Below are 6,545 nucleotides of genomic sequence, written 5' to 3'. Positions count from 1 at the left end.
CTCCAGTCTCCCCACAACATTCGACCCGTTTCAGTTTGCCTACCGGCGAAACCGCTCCACTGAGGATGCCATCTCCTCCGCTCTTCACCTGAGCCTTGCACACCTGGAGGAAAAGAACACCCACGTGCGGATGCTGTTCCTGGACTTTAGTTCAGCGTTCAATACCATCATCCCACAGCACCTGGTGGGAAAACTGGAACATCTGGGCTTCAACACACCCCTTTGCAACTGGCTGTTGGACTTCCTCACCAACAGACCTCAGTCGGTCCGGGTCGGACAGAACATCTCTGACGTCATCACCCTCAGCACGGGCTCCCCTCAGGGCTGCGTCCTGAGCCCCCTGCTGTTCACTATGATGACTCACGACTGCGTCCCCAGGTTCTCCACTAATCACATCGTGAAGTTTGCGGACGACACAACGGTGGTGGGCCTGATCAGGGATGACAACGACCAGGACTACAGAGAGGAGGTGGAGCAGCTGGTTTGCTGGTGCAGAGACAACAGCCTGATCCTGAACGTGGAGAAGACGAAAGAGATCGTCGTCGACTTCAGGAAGAACCGGCCTCACCACGCTCCACTGCTCATCAACAGCTCAGCTGTGGAGGTGGTCAGCAGCACCAAATTCCTTGGGGTGCACATTACAGACAATCTCACCTGGTCTGAAAACACTTCATCACTGGTGAAGAGGGCACAGAAGCGTCTGTACTTTCTACGGAGGATGAGGAGAGCCCACCTGCCCTCTCCCATCCTCACGACCTTCTACAGAAGCACCATAGAGAGCATTCTGACCAGCTGTCTCTCTGTGTGGTGTGGCGGCTGCAGAGCCTCTGACTGGAAGAACGTGAGGAGGGTGGTGAGAACAGCAGAAGGGATCATTGGGGCTCCTCTTCCCTCCATTAAGGACACTTCATCACAGCGCTGTGTGTCCCGAGCCCGAAATATAATCAAAGACCCCACACACCCCCACCATGGACTGCTTACCCTGCTGCCCTCTGGAAAGAGGTTCCGCAGCATCCGCTGCAGGTCCACCAGGTTCTGCAACAGCTTTTTCCCCACTGCCATCAGACTGTTGAACTTCTGATCCATAAACTGAACTCTGCACCTATTGCACGCCATCGGGTATTAAATGCTGCTGAACTTTTAGCCATTCAGTTCCTCTCTTTTTACTCTTTTTTACTCTTCAATTTGCACACTGTTCATCCCCTGCACTGTTTTACACTTTGATCACTGCTGCACTTCTGTATAACTATTTGTAAATAATCGGAAATGTATTCCATTGCACCTGGAAATCATTGCATATTTATAAGCTTTAGAACGCAATTTCGTTCGGTATGCAATCTGTACATATAAAATGACAAATAAATAAAGTTGAAGTTGAAGTTGAAGTTGAAGTTGAATACCTGCAGAGCAGGGACATGGAAGTAGTTCTTTTGTAGATTATGGTGAACTAGAGTGTTGTAGCAGTGTTTTGCCATTGAGACTGAGCTAGCATGCTACGGTTAGCCACTTCATCTCAACTAGTGACGTAGAAAGCAGTGCAGATTTTGAACAACTCAGCTGGAGACTGAAGGCAGAGGACATTCAGAAACCGTATCTCCCTCAAAACAGCATAGATCATTTTTTATTTCCAAGTTTTTATGCATGTGACTGCACCAGAGACACAAAATAACACCCCAAATATTATAATATATTATAATATAATATATATATTATAATAATATAATATTATTTTTTCCATAATATGGGCACTTTAACAGTATTTTACATCACCATAGACAGTTAACATTTTATTTTGTGATACAATTAAAGTTATTTTATATTAAAAATCAGTTTCAGATAAACATAAAATAGTAAATGCATCACATCTGGACTTGATCTAGTTTGACTCCCTTTGATTAAAAAAAAATCACTGACTCATGTCCAAGCAGAGCAGCATTTAAACGGCTCCATTCAGCAGGGGTGCATTCAATTAAAAACATTTTCAACAGTGTGCAGTGTCTCTCTTGTTAAACAACATGTGTCCTCCTCACGGTGTGCCATGATTTATGGCATCATTTTGCAACATTTAGTTCAATTCTGTGGTTAAATAACCAGAAGCCATTAAAACTCTGTTTTGCCAAAGCTATCAACATGGGGTGAATCTTTCACTATTAAACACATTTTCAAACCCTTATTTTCAATTTCATCCCTTTGCGTGCATTATATTATCAGGGCCGTATAGTCAGGACTTGATAAGTACTAAGGTCTATGTCCACCCAATGTAACCTTTTTCACATTTTATTTACTGAACTTTTATGTACTTATATTTTAGTTCTGTACATTTTATTTAACAAAGTGAAAGTATAAATGCTGTGTTCAACCTTTTTCCACACGAAATACAATTCTGGGATTGGCAAAACAATTCTTAATTTATTTATTTTAGTTGGCCACTTTAGTAGTGGTCGCTTTAAAATGAGTCTGGAAATAGTAGAATCTGCCCCTAAAATACCCACCAACTGTAGGTTTTAATTTTAGATTATAAAAGCCCACAAACCACCAAAATACACATGCATACAGGCTAAGTGTGGCCTGCCTCCAGTGTATGAAGAGCTGCTGCAGCCAGACAGTCAGAGATCTGATGTTGTACAGCACTCAGTCTTGAGATTCTCTCCAAGTAAGTATTTTTGAGCAAACTTTATTTCTCTGGAAAACATCACACATCTTCATCCTAATCTAGTATGCGTCATAGATCAAGCTCCTGGGAAGTGTTGAATAAGAGTAATTTAACTTTTCTCACACCAACGGGGAATAAAGGTAAAGGTACTTTATTGTTAAATTCACATACATGTTACGAAATCTATCCCTTAAAGGAGCAGTGGGCAGCCATTTACAGTGCCCAGGGACCAACTCCAGATCTGAGCCAGTGCCTTGATCAAGGCCACTGACTGGATAACCTAGTTACTATGTTTTTTTTTTATGGTGGGGGAAACTGGATCACCTGGAGAAAACCCACGCAAACATAGGGAGAACATACAAACTCCACACAGAACGGCCCGTAACGACCTGGATTTGAAACCAGAAACTTCAATGGCATGAGGCCACAGTGCTAACCATTGGGCCACCATGCTGAAAGAATAACAGAAAAATAACAGCTTATTTTGTCTGGGGGAGAAGGATGAACACAAAATTTCACTCTGAGTCACTGAATGACGCGTTTGCTCTGCAAACTGCCAGCGATTATATGTTGTGTGAGACAAACCTGTCATTAACCCAGAGTGCACAAAGGCAACAGCACAGGCTGAGTGCCAAACTTCCTCAGACAAAGTCAAAACTATTCCAAAATTTCTACAGTCTTCGAGTGACATCAAAACTTAGAAGTAAATCAATTTGTCTTAATCTTTTGTAAGAAATTACAAACTTAAAGCATTCATAAGCAACAGTTGTTGTCTAACGTGAACTGATGATCTTCCTAAATTGTTTGCAAGAACTTTTGCTTTCACAGACTTGCATGACATTTGTCACACTCATATGTCACATTTACGGTGAAAAAAGAGGCACAGGATGTGTAGTAAGAAAGGGAAGATAAGCCAATGCACTGAACCAACACACAGCATGTACATGCTAAATATAACAATAACATCAGTAGTCCAAGTCCAATAAAGCCTGAGCAGAAAACACTTCTATAGTCTCTATTATGTTTGTAATGTCAGCTCCACTACAGCTAACACCCTGTTGGCACAGACAAATGTAACCCAGGGACGTCAATAGTGATTTGCAACCATTGCAGCGGCTGTCTGTGATTTTGATCCTGTGTTTGTAAAGTAAAATAAAAATTTAAAAACTACCGTGAAAATTCCCCATGTTTTCTGTTGAAGACAAAAGTTCCTGTGCAACTGTTTTAGCATTCACGTATGGTTTCCTCATATGGTGTCATAAAGAAGGGAAGGGAGGAGGGGAATCTTTAGAGGAAGAGTTTGAACACAATGTCAGCACATTCATCGAATAGTCAAAAATGTAGGTAAGTTTATAAGACGAGAAAGAAAGAAAGAAAGAAAACAGCGTGTTGTCTTCAGTTTTACATGTATGGTCTTTTTTATCCAGTTGTTGAGGATTTCAAGATCTTCCGGATTATACAAGCTTCTCATCCTATAAAGGAGCTTTAATATGAACAAAATCATATTGTAAAGGCTGTTACATGACAATGCTGCTGACAGTAGTTATTAAGCAAAATAGCATACATACAAATCATACTAGGGCACTTGTTGTTGGCTATTTCAACCCACACTAAAGTGAGATACTGTGCAAACATCCACACTTCAATCACAGGTTTCACAGTAAAACAGAAATGTCATGACAGTAATCTCTAAGTAACTTACTGAAACTCTGCGGGCTGCAGGCTTTGGGCCTGTGTGTACCATTTCCTATTAGAGGAGCAAGGGTTCGTTGGATGTTGGAGCTGTAAACAGGAAGAAAAGCATGCAAGCCAGTACAGGAAGTGCATCAGTCAAACACAATTTATCATTTCCAATAACTCGGTTTGTTGCCTTTTACAGTAAATTGTAAGTATGCAGACACAATGGGCAGCATTTTAATTACAACATGCAGGTTATTGTTTCTATTTGGGTTAATAGTGACAATGAAACACAGTTTAACTATAGGTAATATAATATAATATAATAGGTCATTCTGACATCCTGCTGTGCCTTGTAATGCCCACAGTGCCCTGCTATGCCATGAACTATTACAAAGAACTGCTACAAACTACTATTTTTTTCTATTTTTGTTATTTCTACTCTTCATTCTGACCCCAACCGGCCCGTCAGACACCGCCTACCAAGAGCCTGGGTCTGACCGAGGTTTCTGCCTAAAAGGAAGTTTTTCCTCGCCACTGTCGCACTGTTGCTTGCTCTGGAGGAAACTAGAACTGTTGGGTCCTTGTAAATTCTGGAGTGTGGTCTATACCTCCTCTATCTGTAAAGTGTCTCGAAATAACTTTTGTTATGAATTGATACTATAAATAAAATTGAATTGAATTGTAAATTGACCATTTTCTCGGCTCTTAGTCACTTTTTAACTTCTCATCCCTTGTTTGTTTAAACCAAATGAATAATGATTTTTCAACTTTAATCCAATTTTGTGTTTGACTTTTGACTCTCAACTTCAAGTCGATTTATACGTAACGCTTTAAAAACAAGTCATGGTTAGTTACTTTTATAAAATGTCCTAATGCTGTTGTTTGGGCGGCTGTGGCTCATTGGTAGAGTTGTAGCCTGCCAATTGGAAGGTTGGTGGTTTGATCCCTGGCCAAGCAGTCCCATATTGAAGTGTCCTTGGGCAAGACACTGAACCTAATGCTGCACCTCAGAGTGTGAATATGTGTGAGTGTTTATCTGATGAGTAGGTGGCACCAGCCACAGTGTACGAATGGTTTCTGTAAAATGCTTTGAGTAGTTGTCAACCACTATATAAGAACAGTCCATTTAGTTTGAGCGAACATAACTCATACAGTTGGAAAAATTGCAATTGTTAGAGATTTTCTTTACCCACAGATTAAATACGTGGATTGTGATGATGATAAGAAAAGTAATGAAATGAATGGAGTGCATGAGAAGTGTGATACCACTCTACATCAAATACAAAACTACAGGCAAAAGCCAGTTAGTTAAGTTAAGCATATTAAATGAACAACATATACCAATGTGATTGGTAATCTTTAGAGGTGTTGGAAGGCAGATTTGGTCACCTTGGGATGGAGCCAGAATGATTTCCCCTGTTTCCTGTCATTGTGCTCAGATAAGGAAACTGGCAGCTGGCTGCAGTTTCATATTTACTGCACAGACTTTAAAGTGGTATCAATCTTCTCATCACCCTTGGCAAGAAAGCAAAAAAGCATACGCTATTTCCCCTAAGTATCAAACTATTCCTTGATTGATTTGGTTTGTGTGGATTAATTCAATCCACTGGTCTGTATATGTTTTATGGTTAGCCTATCTTACCGTGATTACAGCAGATTGCCCAGGTTGGGCAATTTGGCTGTTTTAAATTGGATCCTGTTTGGGCTCTATGGCAATGAGTGCTATGTGATTTGGTTTGGTTTGATTTCCATGCTTTGTCCTGACCACATTTGCTTGGTGCTGTTGTGATTAGTCTCATGAAGCCACATGGTTATATTAGTTTGGACTAGTTTGAGTTAAATTGGTTGTGTTTGTCTGTGTGTTCTCTTGTATTTCCACACTTTGCTGTGGGTTGTTTAAGTTGGTTTTATTTCCTTCACTTTGGTTCACTTGTGGTTTGTCCCCTCTTTAGCTTGGATTTGTGAGGTTGACTCTGGAGCGGCTGGCTTGATTTGCCTCCATGACTCTAGTTTTATAACATCAGTCTGCTGCAGAGCTGCATACCTGCTTCACTGAGGCTGATGCAACCCTGAGCCAATGAGCCGCAACACTGCGCCTGACACTGCAGTGCAGCTCACATATAGGGACGCTTTGATACAAGACAAAAACAAGCTAAAATACTGTGTGTGCATGGACATGCACACACACACACACACACACACACACACACAC

The sequence above is a fragment of the Etheostoma spectabile genome, chromosome 17 (assembly GCF_008692095.1).
Source record: "Etheostoma spectabile isolate EspeVRDwgs_2016 chromosome 17, UIUC_Espe_1.0, whole genome shotgun sequence".
Taxonomy (NCBI): domain Eukaryota; kingdom Metazoa; phylum Chordata; class Actinopteri; order Perciformes; family Percidae; genus Etheostoma; species Etheostoma spectabile.
The sequence above is the reverse complement of the archived record's forward strand: the minus strand, read 5'-3'. Positions refer to the sequence as shown.